General features: G+C 36.7%; 1 long non-coding RNA gene across 1 annotated transcript; it reads left to right on the top strand.

Annotated features, from left to right (window-relative positions):
- Positions 1-1,820: 1,820 nt before the first annotated feature.
- LOC141376519 (uncharacterized) lies at positions 1,821-26,461 on the top strand. Its single transcript, XR_012386958.1, has 4 exons — positions 1,821-2,938; positions 14,754-14,851; positions 24,314-24,401; positions 25,425-26,461. It is a non-coding gene; the product is annotated as an uncharacterized lncRNA (long non-coding RNA).
- The last annotated feature ends 676 nt before the right edge of the window (positions 26,462-27,137 follow it).

Here is a 27,137-nt window from a genome sequence, read left to right as displayed (position 1 = left end):
CGTATGAGAGATCTGCAAAGTGAACGACAACATCAACAGCCTGAGGTATCAAGACATTTGTGCTGCCTATTACATTACAAACCACAGGAGAGGGCAATTTCTTCAGCAGATTAGCGCTCCTTCTCATACTTCAGCCTCCACTTCAAAGTTCCTGAAAGCAGAGAAGGCCAAGGTGCTCCAGGAATGGCCAGCCCAGTCACCAGACATGAACATTATTGAGCATGTCTGGGGTACGATGAAGGAGGAGGCATTAAAAATTAATCCAAAGAATCTTGATGAACACTGGGAGTCCTGCAAGAACATTTTCTTTGCCATTCCAGATGACTTTATTAATACATTGAGTCATTGCAGAGATGTATGGATGCAGTCCTCCAAGCTCATAGGAGTCAGACACATTATGAAATCTTTTTCCACTGCACCATGACTTTATTCTATACTGTACACTGTAAAATGACAAGACTTTTGTCTAGACCTTTTGTCTAGACCTTACTGTCCTAATGAAATAAGTAAAAATCAACGCATGATCATATTTTATTTTGGTTAAATAAGCGTAATCTAGAACCATTTGCCTTTCATTTAAGCCACTTCTGATACCAAACGACCAACTAGAAGTCAAGTTATTATTTGTTGTTCCTAAAACTTAAATAGGCGGCAAGACTTTTGTCGGGTATTTTACACACTGTTAATGATTTTTGTAAATGACACAGTATTTAACTGTGATATTAATTGAATTTTCCTGTAGGAGTTATGCAGTATGCTACTGTATTTTAAAGCTGTGCTGTGAAAATTACTGTATTTACATTAAAAACATATACAATACTGTAAATACATATATAAATGCTGCTATAAATGTAAATAAATGATTTACATGATTGATTCACAGGAAGGTACTGGCAGACTAATTACTGTAGACTCTACAGAAAAATTGTTGTTAGAGTAGAAAATTTGGTAAAAAAATCTCCTGTTGAACAAAATTATTATTCAAATTTCACATGAAGGCTAATAATTTAATTTCAACTGCATAAATTATTCATAAAATCAGAAGGAAAGAAATAAAACTTGAATAAGGAGCACTAGGAACCCTGACTGCAAGCTTAAACTTGCCATAAACTGTAAACGTGTCCCTCAAATCTGATTGGTTGTATGAAAAATTAGCAAAGATGAACAAATATGACTGTGAACAAAATGAAGTAAATACAACTATACACTCCTTTTATAATAAATTATTATATTGGCTCTCTAGTACTTCTTCATTCCTACACTATGTAAAATGCTTGGTTTCACACAATCGATTAGAGTTGGGACAACATAAAGGAATTAAGTTATCTTAATTGTTTTAACAGATTTAAGTGGATTAAACATAAAACAATTAAGTTGTCCCCAAAAATCCTCAAGAGTTGTGTTGTTTAATTCACTCTTTCATTTTCCTTCGGATTAGTCTCTCTTTCAGAGGTCGCCACAGCAAAATAATGACCTTCCAGCCACAACCCAGTATTCGGAAACACCCACACACTATATAACAAACACACACGCATACACTGTGGCCAATTTAGTTTATTTAACTCACCTAAAGTGCATGTCTTTGGACGGTGGGGGAAAGCGGAGCACCCAGAGGAATCCCACAGCAAAACAAAAACAAAAAAAAGAGTAAATTACAAACAACTTGCACAATTCCCTACAAAATCGCCATCTTGAAACAATATTTTCTCATGTAATTAGGTTGATACACTTCACACAAATCCTTTGTTTTCTTAAACACAGTTTATAATGATTACTTACTATTAAATTAGGGAGTTTCTTTGCCAAGTCAGAAAATCATTAGATGGATTTATTTCCGTATTAAGCAAGAATGCCACTTCAGCATCTGTTATGATTATTATAGCTTGGCTTCCAGGAATCCACATAAACTCATGACATATATTTGAGCTGCTCTCGGAGCCACTCGAATTAATGTATTAACGTAAGGGGGATACAGCAGCAAGCTAATGGCTGCCGGTGGGAGGGGAAATAACAGCTGCCAATGAGAGTGCACTTTTATGATAAGTCGTTCTGTCATATCCAGATGTTGCCCCATTTATCCGACATCTGCATTACAGTAAATCAATATCCCCCCCGATGCAAAGCGAACAACAGACAAACCCTAAATATGCCATTCGTGCCATTATTCACCGTAGTCTCTCTCTTAATGTCATTTGCAGTATAACAATAACTTCTTCCTTCGCCTTCCTGAAAATTTATAACTCGTAGCCATAAAAGGCCTCATAAACTTTGCAGCTGCCAGCCCACTATCTTTGACTCTTTTTAGATTAGTACAAAATGTCTTCAGTGGCTAAGTTTAACTAAGTGTTTAATTAATAGTCGTGTCATATTCCTTGGGGAGGTCTCCCTCAGTTTTAAAGCCAAATCAGCTGTCCGTTCTAATTAACTAAGCTAATCAATTCCTGTACAATAATCAATCGGTTCACTGCATTCGGACACCTAATGACTTCTGGGTTACTGGAAGTAGCCTATTTATGTCTAATATTGTTGACAGCAGCAGTCAAGACTTTTCTTTAACGGTGAATTTGAAAAAAAAAAGTTAAATATAAAATCATGTCATTGCACCAGACAAAAAAAAAATGAGTTACAAAACATACAAAGCATATTTTATAACCTGGCTAGCACATGCTAGGCTATTTTTCATTAATGTATCCACTCTAACTTCATGGAATGTATCAATATGCAATTTTAATAATGCAGAGCAGCATCTAACATATAAAAAGAAAGTAAAAACTGAAGTTAATGATTAAAAATCTAAAGACTTTACATTGCACATCGTCAATGTAATTGATTAACAATTGATGGGAAATGTAGTTCTGTGGTGCATTGTGCTTTGTTTCCGCGGCAACCAAAAAAACTACGCTTCCCACAATCCCCTGCACAACCATCGACGCGGAAGGTGAGTACATGTGTTTTGTGTGGAGGACGTGAGATGTCATTTCGGGGGGGTGTTCGGGTTTCTTTAAATTCCTGTTTAATAATGCGTATGTGCTGTTTATGTAAATGTATTGTGGTGATAGATAGCTTGTTTCACGCGTTATGTCAGCCGCGCCAGGCATATGTAAACATATTACTCTTTATTTTGTGACAGCGTCATGCAAATCAGTTAGATGCATGTGATGCTGATGAGTCTTGCTCAGCAAGAAATGTTTCAGTGAGTTTAATGAAAATAATCGCATAAATTCAGGCATGTTAAAGCTAGAAAGGGGAAAAAAACTCTCGAATGCAACAAATGTTAGTTGATTATTAGTATTTACTGTTGTAGCCTATTTAAATGTACTATTAAAAAGCTAATTTTCTTATTAAACATTTGTTAAACATTGAACCTAAATGAAGTAACCAATAAAAGTATAGAAAAACACATAATTATTATATTCTCATTATTTAAGGGAATACATTTGGTGATGAAATGGTCCATTGGCAGGTGTTAATATTAAAATATATATTTTGTTTTGAAAAAAAATTATATATATATATATATATATATATATATATATATATATATATATTTATATATATATATATATATATATATATATATATATATATATATATATATATATATATATATATAAGCAATTCCATGCTACTGTCAACCTTCCCATAAAAAATAAAATGTATATATTTTACCAAAATACGGAACCCGAAAATACGGAAGTTTTTTGTGTAATCAAGTATTTTACAGTACTTTAGAAATACTCAAAAAAAGTATCTGTCAATGTTTTCAAACTATTATATTTGATTTACCAAAGTCACATCCATAACGGAGAGATGTCACATCCATAATGACACTTTTTTTTCCTCATAAATGTGAAAATAATAAATAAAATAAAACCAATCATTTTTGTTTTATAAAGAGAACTTTTATCCGTTTGATTATCATTGTTTCTATTGGATTGTGCAGTTTAATTCACAGAATGTCTACAAAATAGAAACTTTATTTTCCTCATTTAAAGTACAAAACATGTTTACAGATTTATATTTTTTGGTCCTTTAACTATGTGGTCAGTTGTTCTGGAAAATATAAACAAAAGTTTAAATATAATGTTAACATATACTCTCAATGCAAATTTAGGTTTGCGTTTTTACTTCAAATGTCACACCCATAATGCTGGAATTGCTCATATATATATATATATATATATATATATATATATATATATATATATATATATATATATATATATATATATATATATATATATATAATAATGTATTATATAATGTTATATAATATAATAATATATATATGTCCACAGAACAAGATTTGCAAAGAAACTTGATTAAAACGTCAGTTCCAACTCTCTGTGATCAGCTGCACCTTAGGAATGGGTTTTAAATGTTTCAAATGTCATTAAAACAGTGTGTGTTTGTAATAAAACCATTAAAATCATTATGATAATCATAACTGCTGCTGCATGTGTTTTATGTGTGAAGATCGCATGCACGACAGTATCAAGTGTGCACAACGTAGACATATTATGTGCACACAACATTTAGAATATATATATATATATATATATATATATATATATATATATATATATATATATATATATATATATAAATATATATATGTATGTATATTCTAACATTTTACCTTTTATAAAAACGTTTTTGAGATCACCTGTTTGATTCACATATATCTGATGAGAAAATGCAGTGTCCTTGAGTTTTTTCCTACTCAGCAGAGCTGAAAGTAATTCTTAAATAGGGTAAATAGCAGTTTGCTTCCACAACTTTTATGCTTTACTTTAAACATGATGGGTAAAATGTTGTGATAGAGATTAGCTAATATTGTTTTAAATAGTATGTGCATACAGTATCACTTCATCTATTATATAAAAAGGGTTTGTCTGAACGTAGTAAAAGCTAGTTGTAGCCTTAATTTTGAAAAATGGTGCGTAATTTTTGTATCAATTGATTTTTTAAATTTGAAAGGTACAATATAATAGTAATGGACTCTTGTTTACTAGCCTGTGCAAGCGGCATATATGTTGTGTGCACAATAAGAGTCTGTCATGCATATGCTATACTATGTTGTATGCACAATGTGGATGTTGTGTGCACATAATATGTCTACATTGTGCACACTCGATACTATGTCGTGCACGCGATCTTCATGTTGTGCACACATAAAACACTTGCAGCAGCAGTTATGATTATCATAATGATTTTAATGTCTTTATTACAAACACGCACTGTTTTAATAACATTTGAAACTTGTAAAACTCATTCCTGGGGTGCAGCTGATCACAGAGAGTTGGAACTGATCTTTTAATCAAGTTTCCTTGCAAATCCTGTTCTGTGGACATGTTTATATGCATTACTATGATTAAACGTGCCTGTCAATCAGTTCGGTGGGCAGAGAAAACTGCACTCCTATAAGTTTTAAGTGGGCCTTATATTCACTGGGATTTCGATCCTATTTTGATGTCAGGAAATTTTAAAAAGTTTTTATATCACTGAAATATGCTATTCACCTTTATTTGTATAGGGCTTTTACAATGTAGATTGTGTCAAAGCAGCTTCACATAGACAGTGGATATGACAGTGGATAGACTATACCTAAACACAGTTTGGTCCAAACAGCTTACAAAAGTTGATTTTGCATCATAGGTGCCCTTTAAGAGCTCCCAGCTCTACTTTGTACTTAAGAGGGGAAAAAAAAGAGTCTCACCGTAAGTGCATTTCTTTTAGTAAATAAGGGCCAAAAGTTTGAGTGTATAAAGGCGTGGGAGTAGGAGCAGAAGGTGGAACCGGGTGTCCAGCTGCATTTTTCATTAGAGTAACTTGATTAAATATATTTTAATTACCTCTATCTCAGCGGTGCGGTTGAGAGATGTCACATGGCTCCTCCTTTTAATGTCTGCCATCTGTCTGGATGCCCTGAGAATATAAAGAGAGAAATGGACCCCAAAATCTCATTTAACACTCGCATGCTAAGTCAAGAGAGGTTCCTCCAGAAGTCTTATCATCTTTTTAGTATTGTTTTCTTGCCACTATATGATCTTGATATGGATGGAAATATCTAGCTTTTGCATCGCTGTGGCCTTCTCCTTGCTTAAAGTCTGCATGAACCAGATGCGACCATTTTTTTTTCTTATTGAAGGGCTCAAAATTAAGCTTTTTGCTTAGTAGCACTGGTGCCTACTAACTTTAAAAGTAAAGTTGCACCAGCCAAAATTTAGTTGCACCCACCAAGAATTATGTGCACTGTTACTCCAAGTTTTGTATTAAATTTTACTGCATTTGGAGTGATCCGGACGATTAAATGAAGGGTTAAATAAAACATCTCGCACTTAAAATGAGTAGATTCAGTGGCGAACACTGTTACCTGAAAACTTCATCACACAAACTTTACAGTGAGACTTCAAAAAGTGTATTACTATTTAGATGTGCTATTATTTGTAACTTTAGGTGGTTTCTAAAACAAAATCTGTCAGTGTAATTTTTATTCACTCATCTTCAGCGCGGCTGTAGCTCCCCGTAACCTAAAAACAAAAGGCATTGACTGAATGATTGACAGCTGATATTAACCAATCCAAATGTGTTCAGTTCTAGATCAGTGTGCCAATCAAAAGAGCTTGAAGGCGGGGCAAGCATTGCTGGATTTGTTTACTGTAGAAAGTTGACATGTAAACTGTTTTAAGCACTATGCGTTTCACATTTTTGTTGCAAAGATGCATTCTGCATGAATTTCTCCTAAATCCGTGCATGCGGTGAACATTTTGCAGTGAAAACCAGTCGCACAGCAACAATTTTATGCTCCCAAATATATTTTGAGGTCGCATAGATAAAAATTAGGGTGCATATGCGACCAAAATGGTTGAAATTTCAAGCCCTGTATTGTGATGCAGTTCCTAGAGAAACGGAATGTCATAAGATGACAGTGGGCGTTGGGCTGGGTGATGGCAAAAATTCAAATAATAATTTTCTGCATCAAACGATGACGATATTTATATTGATATAAGTTGTTAATACTTCCAGCTTTAAAAGAGTATCCCAACAATGATTGAAGCCACAAAGATTAGACGCTGCATTAAATTACATTTTATTAACAAAAACAGTTTACACATTACTCAGATTTTTGGGAGATTCCCATTTTCTGTAATATACTTACAATATACAATATAAAATATAATATTCTGTAGAACTGTAACTGACTGCATATATACAGCACACAAGCAAAAATATACTTAAAAGCATTTTCTAAAAATACACGTTACAAAAATATGTAACAATTACATAAATATTTTAAAATAAATGTTTTGCTTAATCAAAAGTGGTAAAAGAGCAAATATTGTTAGCGGGAAAGTGAATCAAGCTCGCTAAACAATACTTGATGACATGCCATATCTCTAATTCAACATTCCTGTTTTTGCATAGGTCTGCTGTGTGATTGGCTATTAGATCAATATCGAGTAAAAATGTTCTAAGCTTATTGTTATTGACATAAATTTTATCGCGATTTGATATGATATTGTTTATTGGCCCAGCCCTAAGTAGGCGTGGCTTGATTTTTTCTATTGCAAGCTGATTGGATGTAGTAAAATAGCCATTTCAGTTATAAGATCGAGAAAAGGGTGTTTGGAGAGTTAGTACAACCTAACAGACACCTCCTTATCTCCATTTCTGTTTCTTGTCATAGTGCTGTCAAAACTGACAGTTGGAGGGGCGTAGTTAAGTATGTTAGCCACGCCCAATACCTCAGACAGACAATGGCTGTTTCTCAATACCAAGAACTCAGAGAACGGACTTGTGTTCTTGTGGAGACCCGTCTTGCCAGATGTCCTCGGAAGAACCAACTCGGGAGCCCGCGAGAACAGAGAACGCGTCCTGTGAGAAATGAGATGCTGTATTTTTCTTGATGGTCACATGACCTTCACGTGTTTTTAATGGAATATTATTTAAACATTACAGCATTCATTCAACGATTTATTGTTTTTTTTTTGTTTGTTTATTCTTTTAAAAATATATACTATGCATAAAAAACATTATAAATATACGTTGCACAATACAAATAAAATTGATTTTAATGAAAATTTCAGCAAATAATCACCCTTAATGTGTTTATTCCTTTATTAAGATGTCCATTTTATTTAGGGAAACTCCTGAGGTAAATAAATGATATCTCTGAACTTTAATAATAAATCTATATTAAATGCTGCGCTTCCCACCTCCAGTCGCAATGACTTTTGGGACTTCTAGAGCGAGATCGTTGCCAAGTCTGCATCGGTGTGTCCTCGATAACAAGAACACATCCGGGAAGTTTCACACGTCCTCCGTCATTGCGGTCTTGAGTATTGGAACTGATCTTTGGCAGCTGATGATGACATTACACAAGAATGCAAGATCGCTGAAGAACGCATATTGAGAAACAGCCAATATCTGAGAATTTAACTGAAAACAAACAGGAAGTGCATTTTCAGATTTCAATTAAAGAGATTACAAGGGCAAACTTTTTTTGTTTCTTAGTGACATGCGCAGATGAATTGTTCAACATAAAACTAGCAATGTGAGCTAGCAAAATCAGCATGGTTAGTTTTGATTTCATGTAGGCTTTAATGGCAAATCCGAAACCTTTAGAGATCCTTTACAGCTGAAGCTCAGTCAGCAAGTACAGCTCATGCCAATGTAAATGAGTAGATTAAGTGAATAAAGTGGTGAAATGCGGCCTCGGTGCTCTTTGACTCTCTCACGGAAACGCTACGCGGAGATTTACAGACAGATATGTATAATGCAAGAGCGCTGCCATCAATTATGCACCTTTCATTCATGCCACAGCAATACCTAATTGATTTGATTCTGTTTGCTTCATGTATAATTGAATAGGCACAGATCCTGTGTGTGGCTTTAAGCCACTGGATGTTTGTGGCGGGTTGGCGATACATGATGTGGCTTCGAGTTGGGACATTTCTCTTCTTCGTCATGTGGATTTTTAGCTCTATTTAACAGAATATTTCACCCAGAAATGAAAATTACCTCATAATTTACTTACCCTCAAACCATTCCTTGTGTATGCGCAGTTTTGTTTAGTAGTTTTATATTTTGTTCTGGCTCTTCCATGCTATGTAATGATGTTGGGTAGAAAGTATCGTTATCACAATAATGGTATATGTAATATATGTATAATAGACGTTGTTTAATATTATTTATTATTATTATTTATTATACACTAGTTGTTTATCTAAATTGATTAATCAAATGAGAACTTACTATCTTTATCCCCACCTTCCCAGTAGTTGCTGTTAAAACATGTACTGTAGACGTGTCAAAAAAAGCTAAGTAATTGATATTTTTTGGAATCGAAAGCAACATATAAATATCATTGACTATTGATTGTGAGCTATTTTACCTTCATCGTGATGACTTCATCCTCATAGTCCAACATATACTGGTGAATACAGTTTAAAAAATTTAAAATATAACAAAAAATTGCTTAAAATATGTTTTACTTTGAGCCACATGCATTATTCAGTTGTGGGTTTTTCACAGACTTCAAAACTTGATGGTTCTGTGGGTCTCGTCTGTCAAATCTGAACTTTAATTTGTATTTTATACTGGATTCAAGTCAGGTGATTGCCTGGGCCATTCCACAGCTTGATTTTCTTTCTCTGAAAGCATTTGAAAGTGGATTTGGATTAGGGCTGTGCAATTAATCGAAAATCCGATTTCTATTTCGATTATGGCTTCTAACGATTATGAAAAACCATTAATCAAGATAAACGATTATTGCATCATATACCAAAAGCGCGAAAGACCGCGTGCTTATGTGAGTGTGCAACACGTGCACACGCATAAGCCCGCGGTCAGCATTCGGTCTCATTCGCACACTGAGACGAGCCGAGGAGCGCAGACATCTAAAGTATTCTTAACATGAGCGCTTTAATGGTCAAATAGATATCAAAACGCGGTAATTAGTGATTATTCATATTAACCCTCATTTGCGTAATAAACAAACGAGTTGAGAATCAAAGGACATATTAAAGAGAAACCATTAAAGTGACAGTGCGAAATGCTGCCGCCTGTTTTATCATTAATCAAACGACGAGAACATCCCTTACTGCTCCTGACTGAAGGATTTTTGTAGCTTAAGTGTTTTTCTTAGGGTGAAGATGCTTAAATCACAGTTTGTTTTATATTTTTATTCTATTGTATTTATTTCTCTTTCCTTTGCAGGGTGGAAAATAACTGTATGCATGTATATATATATATATATATATATATATATATATATATATATATATATATATATATATATATATATATATATATATATATATATATATATACAGTTGAAGTCAGAATTATTAGCCCTCCAGAATATTAGCAACCCTTTTCCTCCAATATCTGTTTAATGGAAAGAAGTTTTTTTTAACTTATTTCTGAACATAATAGTTTTGATATATCATGTGTAATTACTGATTTCTTTTATCTTTGCTATGATGACAGTACATAACATTTTACTAGATGTTTTTCAAAATACAAGCATTCAGATTAAAATGCAATTCAAAGGCTTAAATAGAGTAATGAGACAAGTCATTGTATAACAGTAGTTTCTTCTGCAGACAATCAAAAAATATATTGCTTAAGGGGGCTGATAATATTGACCCTAAAATGGGTTTCAAAATAATTAAATCTGCTTTTAGTCTAGCTAAAATAAAACAAATAAGACTTTCTCCAGAAGAAAACAAATATTAGAGGAAATACTGTTAAAATTCCTTGCTCTGTTTAACATAATTTGGGAAATAGTTATTTAAAAACTTAATTAAACAAATCAAATTAGTTTTCTTTGCATAAATTCTTTGGTTGTTACCAATATCTGGAGAAAATTTCAAGTCAAACATATTAGAAATATGTTTTCTGAGAAATATTGTGGCATCTTCAATACTTCTTTCCCCCACTATATTTAAAGTAAACTCAACTAATAGCTTTATAAAGTGTATTTTTCAAAATCCTTCAAAACCAACATACATAAGTGAGTCATATCTTCTAAGAACTTTGTTGTAAACAAGATTTTCTTTCCTTTATCCTGGACTGTCTTGTGCGTCATTGTAACTCCCTAAACTTGCTGTTTCTGACATTGACTGTTCACAGAAGTACAGCAAAACAGCGTTTGGTTCCTTTCTTCTCTTCTCAGCGTTTCCCCAAAGTCATGTCTTTCAGGCTTACGTACCCTTGATTTCAGCTGATAGGGGGTCTTCTATATCCTGACCTTTAAAGGTGAAACGGGCCTGCTCAGTCAGTCTTTCCCTGCTCTGTGGGAGATGCGAGTGCTTTGAGGAAAGCAAAAGGAAGAGTGTATTTTATATATCGATGACAGGACATACACACCCCTGAAAGCTGAATTCTGCCACCGTGTTCTCGTCAGGGTGGCTTGGGGGTCAGGAATGGCTGTTTTGACAGCGTGGCCCGGGCCACAGGATTTATTCTCAGTCCAGAGGTCAAAGATCAGCCTTTTAGAGCAGCAGGGGACTGCTGTGAAAACTCATGCTGGAATATCAACTCCCCTCTTCTTTAAACTTGCCTTCCATTCACATGACGGCACGTGACTTGGGGCTTGTTTTTGCATTTCGGGGGTGAGATGGAGTGTAACTGGGGGGTTTTGAGACAAGGTAAATGCGCAATTTCACATTGTAAATGAGTCTTGCCTATTCTCTATGAAGTATCCAGTCATCTGGAACTGTTTTTTTATTCATTAGTGGCGTTCGGTATGTCAAGAATCACTATTAATATTGCACTTAATTAGGGTCAGGGATTTGGGTTAGACATTTGAAAGCATTAACATGAGTCACGCAACTCATGAAAAAACATTTGGATTTTGACCAGATTTAAAGATGGCCTAAATGCAAATGCGTTTTCGTCATCTGCACTGAACTGTTTTTTTATTTCTAATGAGGTTGTGCTGCAAATATTTATTTATGTCAGTTTGATGTTTTCATCTTGGCATTTCATTCTGTTCCTGCCTTGTTAAAAAGGCGACAAATTCCAAAATCTGCTGATGTGGTACAATGTTTAAATGTATGGTAGGGTTGTAACGATACACTTAGCTCACGATACAATGTGTATCACGATATAATGTTCACGGTTCTATATGTATCACGATATTTGGAATAAAAATTTAAAATTAAACTTAAATGCAAATTTAATTTTTTTAAAAATTTAATTACCAAGTAAACTATTTTTTATGTATTTCTTTTGTTTCAAATTATTAAACTGAACCTTCTTTAAGAAAATAAATTAAACAGGACTGTCTCTGGAAAATAAAACAATTTAAAAACTTCTTATAAAATATTATTGAAATTATTTATTTCATTTGAATTTAACAGTAAGAGCTTAAGGCTTTGCTTGGTCACTTGCGTTTTTTGTGTGTGCAATCTACATTTCCAGGTAATCAGCAGTTCTATAAAATAATCCTGAACTGATGTGTGTCTGTCTGAGAGGTTTTTATGGATGGCTGTCTTCATGTTGGGCATGATGAGTGACAGGGTGGCCGTCTTTTCATTACACAGGACAGTCGTAGCTCTTTTCAGCAGTTTAGGCAGGTTTACTATTTCTTCGGTGTTGCTCATGTCGGCGCTATCAAGTGTATCATGTTGACGTGCATTTTTGTGTACCTCTGTACTCAAAAGAGTTCATGCTCGTCGTAATCATAACTCTAAGATGCGATATGATTATTTAAATAATGTGCACGCTTTCGGTTTCATTTCCACTGCTGTTCATACTTCCCACGCGGCTCCTGAACGATCACTCTGTTCCACAAACTGAATGTTGTTTACTACTTTATTACCTGTTAGTCACAACCTGCAGGTTCTGTTCACTGAAGCAGACACGCGCGCGTCTATCATAGTCCGCCCTCTGTAGTAACAGCTCACTGTCAGCTCACGTCATGTGTGATTTTGCGGCCGCCAATATATCATTATATGAGGACAGAATGATATTTTAGGGTGAATTGTACCTTATAAATACAGTATGTGACTCTTTTAACAGCATTAGGAGGTATCCATGTCGCTGTGCAAAGTATGTGAATCACTGTGAAGACTTTAAAACATCGGCTAAGTTTGACCCAGTATGCGTGTCAAAAAGCGGACGAGTCTAAAGCAATGACTGTACAACCGAAATGTTGCCAGACGTCTGATTTTGAGAGGATGGCCCATCCTCTATTTCAACTCCACTCATCTTGGTCTGCTAACATTACTGCTGCTGCAATCTGAACTCACGTGCGACAGCAGGTGGAACGTAGCTCACGTGCAAACAGCTCAAATAATAAGAGAAAACAGACGTCATATCGTAATCAAATCGTCATAACGCCACGATGCATATTGTGACATTTTTGCATCGCAATAAATCGTACAATGATAAACCGTTACACCCCTAGTGTATGGTGTCTTTTTTAGTGTCATTATTTAAACTGAACTTAAACTCTAAAACCTGAACTGACACAGTTTCAATTTACTATAATATTCTATGTGAAGCTGCTTTGACACAATCTACATTGTAAAAGCCCTATACAAATAAAGGTGAATTGAATTGAGTTATCACTCACTTAACGAATCCTAGAATGATTCAGATAGAATGACTCTAAACGTAACTTTTTTTTTTTTTTTACAATCCATTTAAAAATGTTAGGATTTATTTAACCACTTTATTTTAAATTTACCAACATTACTAAGGCAAATAGTTAAAATTGGTATCGATATTTATTGATCGAACACCATTGTCAATATCATAAAAAGAAAAATTTGGTATGTAGTATCGATATGAAGCGCTATAGTTTTTGTAAAATGTGCCTGCTAAAAGCGCACCTTGGAAGCAGTACCAATAAGCTATTATGGTGTAAGTTTGTCCTTTCCAATAAAGGCATGCGACTTGCATGACACGCATAAGGCAGTGATGCGCACATGTTGTGCAAGCAGCGCCCATGTCACAGTCATAGAAGGAAGACAAAGATGGTTATATCTTTAAGGGTATTTATTAGTGCAATGCAACAGATGCTGCGAGATGAAGCAGGTAAAGCCTCCCTTCCACTGCACACAACAAACGACAAGGGACAGATCAGAAGTCATTCATTTCCAATGGAGAGCAGTCCGGGTGCTGCGTGGAGTTCCGATCATCTCCGTATGCGGAAAATTCGGATCCGAATTGAGCTATGGATCCGTTGAAATATTTGAACTCCTGCGACTAAACCGTATGCGACCGGATGTGATGTAGTCCAGTGTTGTACAAGCAGGTCCGTGCGTGCGAGATGGGAAATAGGAGTTTATTTGGTTAATTTTTTATTATAAAAAGTTTTTAATTAAAAAACAACAACTTTTCTGTTCATAAATGTAAGTAAGAAAGTAGTTAAAATTTTTTTTTTTTAAATGTTCTCCAATATTTGTAGCGGTCTATGAGTTTTTTAGTATTCATTCCTTCATTCAACCATGTAAACGCACAGAGAATAAAGGCTCTTGCTTTTGCACTCCTTTATTTGGACACTGAGAATCAGGTTCCCATGGTGCACGACAACACTGAAAATACTGTGCGACTGCCACAAGGGGGCGTATTCCAACAGTCGTGTCCAAATGTCGTGTGCAGTGGAAAGGCTGCTTAAGTGGTGGAGCCGAGGGAGAGCGATCTCACACACAGTTCATATGACAAGTATCAGATCTTCAGTCAATCACCGGTAAAGCTTAGTCACTTCCCTTAAGCAGTTGTGTTTGCATCCACAGGAGAAGAAGGACATCGATGTAACAATATGAGAGGAAGAGGGAGAGTCAATGAGGTGAACCATCAAACGTCGATTCCAGCCGATGAGTAAATGAAGGAGGTGAGTATATATAGTGTGTGGTGATTGCAGGTGCCGGTAATCAGTAAGCGGGTGATTGTTCACAGGTGTGGTGAGTGGTGGATGGTGAGGGAGAGCGGTGATTGAAGTAGCAGGAATGAGCTGAGGGTGTGACAGCATGTGTACCATGCGCATTTTCCTGCAGCACCTAGTTGTTGCTAGGTGGCTAACATATTGAGCAATTAACATCTGAACGTTTTCAATTGCTGCGAGTGTACTGCAATTCAAGTAGAACTAACCAATCTGGTTTACACTTTGTATGAAATATACACATTTCTGTAATAACGGCAGACTAATTACCTCAGACAAACACAGCGTACCCAAACACTGCAGCAGTTTTTACTTTTCTTCATAAACTTGCATCGGAGCTGCAACAATGATTTGTCATCCTCTGGGAAAATGGTTGATGTCACACCTGTTGCAGTGCCCTAGTCTGGACACTTGAGGGCACTAGTTTGTTTTGTAGTTTCACTTCATTTCCCATAATCCTTTGTATTACTGATTGTGTTATGTTACAGCTGTTTTGTGTTTGTTAATTTAGTCCTGTCTTTATAAACCCTCTTGTCCTCTGTTTTAGTTGCCTTAGGATTTTGTTAGTTCCTCACATCTGGTATGTTTGTCTGGTTGTCTAGGTTTTTTTTGTATTTCAATTATTCTTGGATTCCTGTTTGTGTTCGTTTTTGTTAGCACTTGTTAGCACTCCTACCCTGTCCTTGTATTTACCCGTTTTTGGATTTTTGCCAGTTACTTCGTCTGATCATCTAGTTTTTTGTATCTTGCTTCTAGTTCTGTGCAAGATTTGGAAATCTGTCTTTTTGGATACCTTTGTCTTTTTGTTAATAAATTGCTGCACTTGGATTTCTGCATTGTGATCTTTCCCCATTTCGTGACATAAACAAACTAGTGCCCTCAAGTGTCCAGACTAGGGCACTGCAACAGGTGTGACAGGTTGATGGTTCCCTAGTTACAAGTGATGCCAGGGGAGCATGAGCGCAAGGCCCATTCTAAATAGTTAAGGAATCCTTGCGCACACGCTTGTCATTTCAGGTCAGAATAACAACACACGTGAAAATGAGTGCCATATAGCTGTCACATCTGTCAGTGACCACCTGAGGGCGCTGTAGTGCATCAGGATTCAGAAGGCACTACAGCGTCCCAGAAAGACTACAATTTTTTATACATACCACGCACATACACCGGAACACATACACTGATCTGTCATCACATCTGTTCTGTGTTACCGTTGATTATCTGGACTATATATTCCATCATTCCACCGTTGTTTATCATCGCGTCATTTGTCTTCCTTGCCTTTCTTGTTCCCAGTAAGTCTGTTATTCCTAGTTGTTGTTCATGATCTTGCCTCGTATCTTGCTATAGTCTAGTTCATGTTTATCTATCTAGTTTCTTGTATCGTTGTTTATTTGTTACTTTGCACTTTGATATTTTTGGATTTTTGTTCACTGTTTTGCACTATATTATATTAAAATCTGCACTTGAATCCGCAACCCTTTTGTTCCCGTTTTGTTTCCGTTTTGATCACGCTAAACGTGACAATAGCAGCAGTGAGGAGATTGTAAATAAAAAAGGATGTAAGGGTGTCGCCAAAGTGGCTTTTTGGTTTCTTTCCTTGTGCATCTCAGCCGCTAGCTCCCCATCTGAAAGATTTAATAGCTTAGGGCGTAATGTATTCATTCAACTTTAGAAAGTGCACAAAGCAAAGTTCATGAAGACATGGATGAGCAAGTTTGGTGTGGAGAAGCATGACTGGCCTGCACAGAGTCCTGACCTGAACCCGATTGAATAAGTTGAATTAGATCAGATACTGTGAGCCAGGCTTCCTCTTTTAAACATCAGTGCCTTGCCTCTAAAATGTACTTCTGGAAGCAGAGTTGAAGGTCTTTATCATCATTTTAAACCCTACGGATTAATATTATCATTGCCATTAGAGGTTATTTTGAGGAAGACCCCCAAAACTTTAGTGTAATGTTTATTGTGGGGGTCAGAGCAAATAACGTAATGCAGTGGCTGCCGTTGCATCATCAGATGCTGCACACTGGTGGTGGTGTGGAGATACCCCCCACCCCTCCATGATTGTGAAGTGCTTTGGGTGTATGGCCATACATGCTAAATAAGTATACATTACATCCTTTAATGGTGCAGGCCAGCCCTGAAAGTACACTAACCAATGCTTGAGGAAATATGTGGAAATATTGTTTATAATGCAAGGTTAAAAGTTTAACTTATTAATGTCTTTTTTCCAGACTTTGAGCTATTAACTGTAAACTATCAGTGAATTACCACCAAGCAAATACTCCTATTCCTACAATAATGAATATTTTGAACGATCTGAAATTAATTGTATTTTCCCACCTGATAAAGCGTTTTTTGTGGTATGCAAATTAGTTCCCTCAAGCAAAGTCTGAAATGTCAATTATGTTGTGTTTACATGTATTGTTAATTAATTTAGTTATTTCTCTTTTGATGTGAGAGCCATGTCTTAACTTTTAGCACAAATTCATTAGTATTTAATAGATTTGTGTTAAATATTCAAACATAATTCAATTTAAAGCTCCAGATTGTGGTGTAAGATTTCATGAGGAAAAACAATATTAATTTATTTTTTATAAATGTATAATGGATTTTCATGTTATAGCCAGATTTTAAAAAAATCATCAGAATATTACAATATAGAGGGGATTTTTATTTCGAGAGCTGAAATGCTGGACATCACAAGATTATATTGTACCAAATAAATGAAAAACTGATATTCATTTTGAGATTTACTAAAGATTAACTTCTTAAATGATGGTAGAACAAAAAACAAGCAGACATACACACAATTAAATATCCAATTTTAGAATATCAAGATTACTTAATCCTGCTTATATTAAATAACATACACTCGCCGGCCACTTTATTAGATACACCGTCAAACTGCTTGTTAATGCAAATTTCTAATCAGCCAATCACATGGCGGCAACTCAATGCATTTAGGCATGTAGACATAGTCAGGACGAGCTGCTGAAGCTCAAACCGAGCATCAGAATGGGGAAGAAAGGTGATTTAATTGACTTTGAATGCGGCATGGTTGTTGGTGCCAGACAGACTGGTCTGAGTATTTTAGAAACTACTGATCTACTGGGATTTTCAAGCACAACCATCTCTTGGGTTTACAGAGAATGGTTTAAAACAGAGAAAATAGTTAGAGATTGGCAGTTTTGTGGGTGCAAATACCTTGCTGATGTCAGAGGAGAATGGCCAGACTGGTTCCAGCAGATAGAAAGGCAACAGTAACTCAAATAACCATGCAGAATAACATCTCTGAACACACAACACGTCAAACCTTAAGGCGGATGGGCTACAGCAGCAGAAGACCACAGCAGGTGGCACTCCTGTCCGCCAAGAACAGGAAACTGAGGCTACAATTCACACAGGCTCACCACAACTGGACAATAGAAGATTGGAAAAATGTTGCCTGGTTTGATGAGTCTTGATTTCTGATCCGACATTCGGATGGTAGGGTCAGAATTTGGCGTCAACAAAATGAAAGCATTGATCCATCTAGCCTTGTATCAACGGTTCAGGCTGGTGGTGATGGTGTAATGGTGTGGGGGTATTTTCTTGGCACACTTTGGGCCCATTAGTACCAATTAAGCATCATTTCAACACCACAGCCTACCCGAGTATTGTTGCTGACCATGTCCATCCCATTATGACCACAGTTGTATCAAGTCGATATGGACCAAAATCTCTGAGGAATATTTCTAATACCTTGTTAAATCTATACCACAAAGAATTAAGGCAGTTTTGAAGGCAAAAAGGGGTCCAACCCGGTACTAGTAAGGTGTACCTAATAAAGTGGCCGGCGAGCGTATATGGTTGATATCGAGCATTAATTTTGATGCAATATTGCTATTTTCAGTTTCAGTAAAAGGCAGCGATGATTCATTTGCAGAAACATTAGGACCATGTATTAAGCAAATGGGTCAATACAGATTTCATGTTGTTTCCTTTAATGTAGCGTAGCGTGCTGCTGGTGCTCGCTATCTGTCAATAGCTCTTTGTGTTCATTGTTGTGATGCCAGGCCCAGCGTGAGGCTAAGTGGATGGTGGTGACAGTGGCAAAGCTACAAAGACAACCAGCTCCATCTTTGTTGATGTGTTCCTGTAGATCTCCTTTAATCCCGCTAAATACAAAGAGCTTCCTTCTCCAAATCGTGTCAGCACTACTTTGGTATCCTCAAGTCAACAGCAGATACATGTTCGGCGTTTGTTCCCGGTTATATGTGTAGAGAGCGGCAGATGAATAACGGTGTCAATCTGATGGTCATGGTGCAAAGGATTACAGGGTCTTGAGGGACTTGCGGACTACTGGAAAATGATGGAGGTTCACAATCTTTGGTTTGTCCTCTTGCCAGGGGACATGAAAGAATCAGGCAATCCTTTAAAAAGGACACAACTCCAGAGTTTGAAATGTCTATATAATGGCAAATGTGAAGCAAAGAGGTTTATATTTCTAGTGCTGCGCCTTCTTATTGCTGTAACTTCTTGACTGGTGACTCTTCATTGTATCGTATTATTGTTGTTGTGCATTAGTGACCAACCACATTTTCTGAAGCGACTGTTCAGATTTATATACAATGGGGAACATAAGTATTGAACATGTAATCATTTTTTTCAGGAAACATATTTCTAAAGGTGCTGTTGACTTGAAATGTTTACCGGATGTTGGTAACAACCAAAGAAATTCATAAATGCAAAGAAAACAAAAGTAATTAGTTTACAAATGAAGTTATGTGTAGTAAAATGAAACGACACAGGGAACAGGTATTGAACACATGAAGAAAGGGAGGTGTGGAAGGGCAGTGAAAGCCCAGACAGCAGCAGGCTTATTCTGAAAATGTAGTCCAGCGGACGTTTCTGGAGACCGCAAAATACGTCCCGGGAGGTACGTATTTGTGCAGTTTTTGTTTCCGCGAATCCGCAAGAGGCCGCTGTGTGCGCTTTTTTGTATCTCGAACGTCCCATGCTGTTCTCGCGTCAACCCACCAGAGGCCGCTGTCTGACTGACCAAATGATTGACTGCGCAACCGTCCAATCAGCTGACCGACCCTCCTCCTTCCCTGAACCCAACCAGTTTTACCGATTGACCCACCCGCCCGCTCACTTCCCTAAACCCGAGCAACAATTCAGAAAAGCCGCCTAGAAAAATAAAAGCCCACGTCTGTTTGTTTTTTTTAAACACGTTTTCGGATTTCACCGCGTTCTCAACCTGTTTTGAACTCGTTTGCTTTATTTTCTGGATTCTGTTTTTGTCTTTTGTCGGTTTCTGGAACCGCTCTTCCCCGGACTCGAACCCGGACGCACACGATGAGCTGACCGGACAAACTGACTGCAGCGGGAAAGCCCTCCACAAGGAGGTAGGCGGTCAGCCAGCAAGTGCGAAAGGGAATGGCGTCACACCGCCCCGTAGCGTTCGCTTAAAAAAATGAAATGCAGCCATACGTACCTCCTTGGACGTATTTCGCGGTCTCCAGAAACGTCCGCTGGACTACATTTCAAGAATGAGCCCGGGTTGGAAATCTCTCTGCAGTTATTCAGCAACCTTCGTCATTGTAAATTAATATTAACTGCTTCAGTCCAACATCTACATAAGCAGGAGGATGAAGATGAGTGTGTGTCTGTGGCCCTGACTTACTATCAAACCGTTGTGTATAGACTATCCTGTCGCAAAATGTGGCGGAAATCCTAAAGGACGGCATTGTTTGATTGCAGTGTCTTCAGTAATGCAACTAAAATAGGCATGCTCCACATGTCTTAATTCCATTTCTGTTTTGTTCGATTATGACATTAAGGTCATCAAAAATCACTGTTTACATGGTAGACTTTTAATCAGAGTATTGTCTTAATTGTATTAAAATTGGATTATTGGTGTCCATGTAAACATACTCAGTGACAAAACACAGCCAAGGAAACTCTCTAATGTTCTTTTTAAATGTCTGGGTAAACAAAAGCCCAAAATAACTTTTAATGTGGATGGTCATACACAGTAGGAACGATATAACAGAGAATTTTTGCGGTTTTAAAACCTTGACTTTTCCAAACAATGGTATATCTTGAAACCGGATTTTGTCCTAAGCCTATTGTTTATGTTTACTACTTTAACTTTCTGACTAATATGCATCAATAAAAACAGAGTTAACCTTAAAATTGCAAGCCTTACAAATGACATAATCAAATATGTAATGGAGAAATATACCAGCTTTTTGAGGACGCTCTTTCAAGTGGATGAATTTGAAAATGCTATGATCCCATTGTATTGTGCACCGACTGTCAAAACAGAGGTTTGTGCAAATGATGCTGATTGCTCGGTCAGGTGACACATAATGTGCCCTGTATGTGCCTGCTGTGTGCTCTTCACAGTGTTGTTAATGTTTTATGCTGCGTTGTACCATCTTCATATTACGGTGTGTTCTGCAAAGATGGCAGGATATTTATTTGCAATTACTGTCTTGCAGCAAAACATGTTGACAGTAGTGTTTTTGGCCCATGGCCTGGATGCCACTTGAGCGTTATCTGGACACTGAGATATTATACAAAATAAAAATGTGATGATTTTTTGTTTTGTTTTCTGTACCATTTTGTACATGTGCATTAAGGCAGAGCTTTGAAACAAAACCAGCATTGTCAAATATGTATGATGTAGATGTAGCCTACATCATTTGTGGGTTCTTGTAAGTGTAACTGGAGCTAAATAGCTATTTTGAATATTTTAACTGGCTTCAGTTACATTTTCTGATTCATATTTCTAACAACTAATTTTCAATGTTATGATTTCAGATAAAATGTTCACTTCTGTAGATTTTTTTTGTTTAGTTTAGGGTTTTGCTGTGTCTGTCAGCTCAGTCAAGTTGAAAAGAAAGCACACAGCTTGCTTTTGTAAAGTCTCTGAATGTATTTATGTGCCATAACTGACCTGTTTGAAACTCATTATATGAAACCAGCTTCTTCATCTACAACTCCAAATCTTCTTTCTAAATTTCTAAATTTATAGAAGTGCAAGTTACTTTTGCCAATGGCACAGACACAACCCCATACCATGACAGGCCCTGGCTTTTGTACTTGTTTCTAATAACAGTCTGGATGGCTTTTCTTTTTGGTCCAGAGCTCACGGCATCCATTTCTCCCAAAAATTACCTGAAATACTGATTCATCTGAATCTGACCACTGTACTTATTTCCTCTGCGAGATAGTCCATCCCAGATGCCCCCAAGGCCAAAGAAGTCGACAGTGCTTCTGGACACTGTTAACATAGGGCTTCCTCTTGGCACAGTAAAGTTTTAACTGGCATTTGCGGATGTAACTACGTATCGTGGCACTTGACAAGGGTTTGCCAAAGTAGTCCTGAACCCATGTGGTGATATTGCTTATAGATGATGGATAATTCTTGATGATGTGTCGCTTAAGGGATCAGAGATCACGGTTGTTCAGCTTAGGCTTGTAGTCTTATGCTTTATGCACTGAAATTCCTTCAGATTAATTGAATCTTTTAATTATGTTATACACTGTTAGTGAAATATCCAAATGTCTTTCTAGTGTTCTTTGAGGACGATTGTTTTTAAACATTTCAATCATTTTCTTACATATTTGTTGTCTAACTGGCAATCTTCGCCGATCTTTGCTCCTAAAGAACTAGACCTTTCTTGGATGCTGCTTTTGTATCAAATCATAATTACAATAACCTGTTGACATCACCTGTTTCAAATTATTATTTAACCATTTTACTTGATTACTAGCCCTATAAACTGCTCCTGTCTCAACTTTTTCACAAGGCAGTTTGTGCATGTGAAATTCTGTGGTATGGCGCTGCAAAAAGACCCGAGATTAAACGAGATTAGACATTAAAAAAAGCTAGCAATTGGTCCATATTTGAAATTTCTATCCAGAGAGGTCTTGTTTTGATCTTTGATTGGTCTCATGCAATAACATGATGCGATTTTACCAAGCTTGTTCTTTCCAACGGAACAAATTGCTTTTTGGTCTGCCGCATTCAAATGCGTATGAATGGAAGTCTATGGGGCGAAAAGTGCGGTGCGACCAGAGCTTAAGTTGCATACCATACCATCCCAACTTTTTCTGATTTGGGGTTGTACCACCTACAACCATCTATGGTCTCCACCTTTCTATCCACCTCGTTTTGTAAACAGTTAGCAAACAAGCGGCTAACAATGAAGCAATCCTGATATGCAGTCTGCTCTGTTCAGATTTTAGAAGAGATTACAATAAAAAAAGCATTGCTTTCTTATATGAAGGGAATATCCCAGAAGGAGTAGGGAAAAACTTACTTATTTGTGTAAAACATTTTTTTACCAGACTGCTTTATGACATCTGGCAATATGAAATTGAACTTGCATCAAAATTTAATTTACAGGCTGTAGTACCTACAATTGGTCTGAAAGATGTACGTTTTTTTTTTATTAATTATTTGTTTTTCTCTCATTTATCTACTGTTATTAAACCCCTGCCACAGTTTACTCATCAGATCATCATATGCAGAGCTGTGTTTGTCAGTTTGGTGCTGTGGTTTTGCACTGTCCAGCTGAGGATTTGTCAATAACAACCATTTCATATGTAGATGGTTGTTTGAATAAGTTTTACGTTGATAATGGCAGGCTGCAATGTTAAGTAACAATAAATAACACGCAATGATTATACGCGCAGGAGGTGGCCTAGTGTGATCTCACATTTTGTCATCGTAACGTAATACATAACATAAATAATCATATAAATAATTTATAATAATCAATAGTCATAAGCTTCAAATACCCTATTGCAGTTCCACAGACAAAAGTCAGCAGAAGCACTAGGTTTGGTTGAGTGCTGTGTGTTGCTGCGCAGGTTTAGCTCCTTAAAAATGAATGATACTACTGATACTTCGGTCTCAGATTGGGTCAAGGTAGCAGCAGCTTATTAATAAAGAGATATGAAGTAAAATAGTTTGCTGTCATTGGATTTTTACTGGGAAAAAATTATGTTTTTATTAAACCACCATTGACAAACACAACTAAAGTGTAAGAACTCATTAAGCTGCATTCCTCCTCCTGACCTGAAGGAGGTGCTCCTGTCTCCTTGCACAACATGATCCAAGTTTCATGCTTCCTCCTGAACAGTGGATGGCACCACTTTCTCACCATCTGCTGTGTGCCACCACTCAAGCTTGATTTGCAACACCTGTGTCTTGCCCTATATAAGTGTGTGTGTTACAAGCTACTGTGTTCAGTCTTGAGCCAGTACCACCCGGTGTTCTCCAGATTGTCTAGAGAAAGCTAAGTCACATTCTACTGTTGTGTTTTTTGACCCTTGTGTCTAATTTGTTTTGCCTGTTTACTAGAAGCTCGGCTTCAGTTATTTCTGTTGTACTTTTGAATTCTATTTTTCTAGTGAGGAGTTAGCTCAACTGGGAAAAGCCCCAGCTTTATGTCCAGGAGACCCGGGTTCAATCCTCACCTAAACCAACACCTTACATAAAGTAAGTTACAAACTTTTCTTTCAGAGACCAAAGAATCATATCAACTTGTGGAAAATGGTCATCCAATATCACCTTTTAATTAAAAAGGTGGCTTTAATAAAATCATATATCATCAGTTGATAACCAGACAAAAAAGGCAACTGTTAAAAATCAATCTCTTTGGATAAAAGGAAAGGAGTTTTCGCTTCTAGAAGCTGACTGTTGTTCTTTATATCTTGGAAGGACAGTTTCATGCCACACTTGTTCAGTGGTGTGCGTAGTAATATTATTATTTTAGTCACTTGAAATGATTTCAGGCATGACCTTGGTTTGGGGAACAAAGACAACATTCAGAATTTTTAATGGAATTATGAACAAAAGGAGATCTTACCAAATTACAACTTTCAAAAATGGTTCCTTCTTTTTGTTACAGTTCCAGGGGAAGAATGTAATCCAATTGATTTCTTGAATAAAGACTCAATGAAAGATAAAATTGGCCATGATAAAAGATGAAGTCTGGTTTAAAACACATGCCAAGCCTTTAAAATCAATTCATGGTCTCATACAGTTGAACATTGATGCCAAGGGATGTTTCAACTTATTCATTCATTTTCTTGTCGGCTTAGTCCCTTTATTAATCCGGGGTCGCCACAACGGAATGAACCGCCAACTTATCCTTAACATCCACACACACATTCACACACACACACTCATACACTACAGACAATTTAGCCTACCCAATTCACCTGTACCGCATGTCTTTGGACTGTGGGGGGAAACCGGAGCACCCGGAGGAAACCCAGGCGAAGGCAGGGAGAACATGCAAACTCCACACAGAAACGCCAACTGAGCCGAGGTTCGAACCAGCGATGCAGCGACCTTCTTGCTGTGAGGTGACAGCACTACCTACTGCGCCACTGCCTCGCCCATCTTAAATAAACAGCTCATTTAAATATCAGGACCTAAATATACATACCCTGGCAATTTAAGTCATTCAAATGCAGTCACGTCTTAATTCAATGCATTAATTCATTTTCTTTTCAGCTTAGTTCCTTTATTAATCTGGGGTCGCCACAGAGGAATGAACCGCCAACTTATCCAGCATATGTTTTATGCAGCGGATGCCCTTCCAGCTGCAACCCATCATTGGGAAACACCCATACACTCTCATTCACACACATACATTATGGACAATTTTAGCTTACCCAATTCACCTATACCCCATGTCTTTGGACTTGTGGAGGATAGCGGAGCACCCAGAGGAAACCCACGCCAACATGGGGAGAACATGCAAACTTCACACAGAAATGCCAACTGAACCAGCCGAGGCTCGAACCAGCGATCTTCTTGCTGTGAGGCAACAGCACTACCTACTGCGCCACTGCTTCGCCCTAATTTAATGCATTTTTTTATTCAAATACTTTTAGCATTCATTTCGTGACATACTCTGTGTCATGTTATTGACCCATATAGTAAAGGTTTGTTTTGACAGATGCAGTTTGATTGATAACACATAAACAATAGTACTTTTATAAATTCCTTCTGATAGTATAGAGAAAGTACAGTATGTGAACTCATAGGTTTCATCTCTGCTTGACCCTGCTTTGGCAGCAATAACTTCCTCCAAAAAGGTTTCCTGTAATTGAGGGTCAGATCTGAACATCGGTCAGGAGGGATTTTTTTTTTTGCACCACAAGTCCAGCAATTTTCTGCTCGTGCCAAAATATGTCATTTAGGTTAAGGTCAGGACTGGGTCTGCTCCAGAAGGTGTATTTTCTTCTGTTCTTGTTCTCCTGTGCTTGGGTCTCTGTTCACTTCAAAGATGACCTGATATTCTCCTGTGGAATCCCCTGATAAACCCGGGAATGCGTTTTCTGTTGATTTTACAAGCATTTACAAGTCAAGTTTTTTTACAAGCTTTTTTTTATGAATTAAAAAAGTGTATATACCATTATTTACATAAGACAGACACTAAAATGTTGTTCAGTGTAACCATAATTTACCAGAAAACATTGTCCAGCAAATTTAAAACAAGAATCATTTAATGACATGTATATTAAAGGGGTAGTTCACCCAAAACTAAAAATTCTGTCATCATTTACTATTCCTTGTTCCAAACCTGTTTAAGTTTCTTTTTTCTGTTGAACTAAAAAAAAAAAAAAAAAAAAAAAAATATATATATATATATATATATATATATATATATATATATATATATATATATATATATATATATATATATATATATATATATATAATACATTGTTACTTTATGGAATGGGAGTGGGAGATTTGCATCATTAGCGTGCAGATGACAAATTTGCAGCAACTGCATGCTGCTATCTTGTCAATATGCAGCAAAATCTCTGAGGAATATTTCCAGTCCCTTGTTGAATCTATGCCAGAAGAATTAAGGCAGCCCTGAAGGCAAAAGAAGGTCCAACCCGGTACTAGCAAGGTGTACCTAATAAAATGGCCAGTGAGTATATATTTTTGATCATGTATGTAATTGTGTCCATAATAAATATACTTTTTGCAATGTTTAACTTTTCATTTTTTGTTATTTCATAAATAAATTAACAGTATTTCCCAGAGATGGGTTGCGGCTGGAAGGGCATCCGCTGCGTAAAAACTTGCTGGATAAGTTGGCGGTTCATTCAGCTGTGGCGACCCCGGATTAATAAAGGGACTAAGCCAACAAGAAAATGAGTATGAATAAATTAAGATTATGTTGAAAAAACTACATACGATTAAGAG

The sequence above is a fragment of the Danio rerio genome, chromosome 11, assembly GCF_049306965.1.
Source record: "Danio rerio strain Tuebingen ecotype United States chromosome 11, GRCz12tu, whole genome shotgun sequence".
In the NCBI taxonomy this organism is placed as follows: domain Eukaryota; kingdom Metazoa; phylum Chordata; class Actinopteri; order Cypriniformes; family Danionidae; genus Danio; species Danio rerio.
The sequence above is the reverse complement of the archived record's forward strand: the minus strand, read 5'-3'. Positions and strand labels throughout refer to the sequence as shown.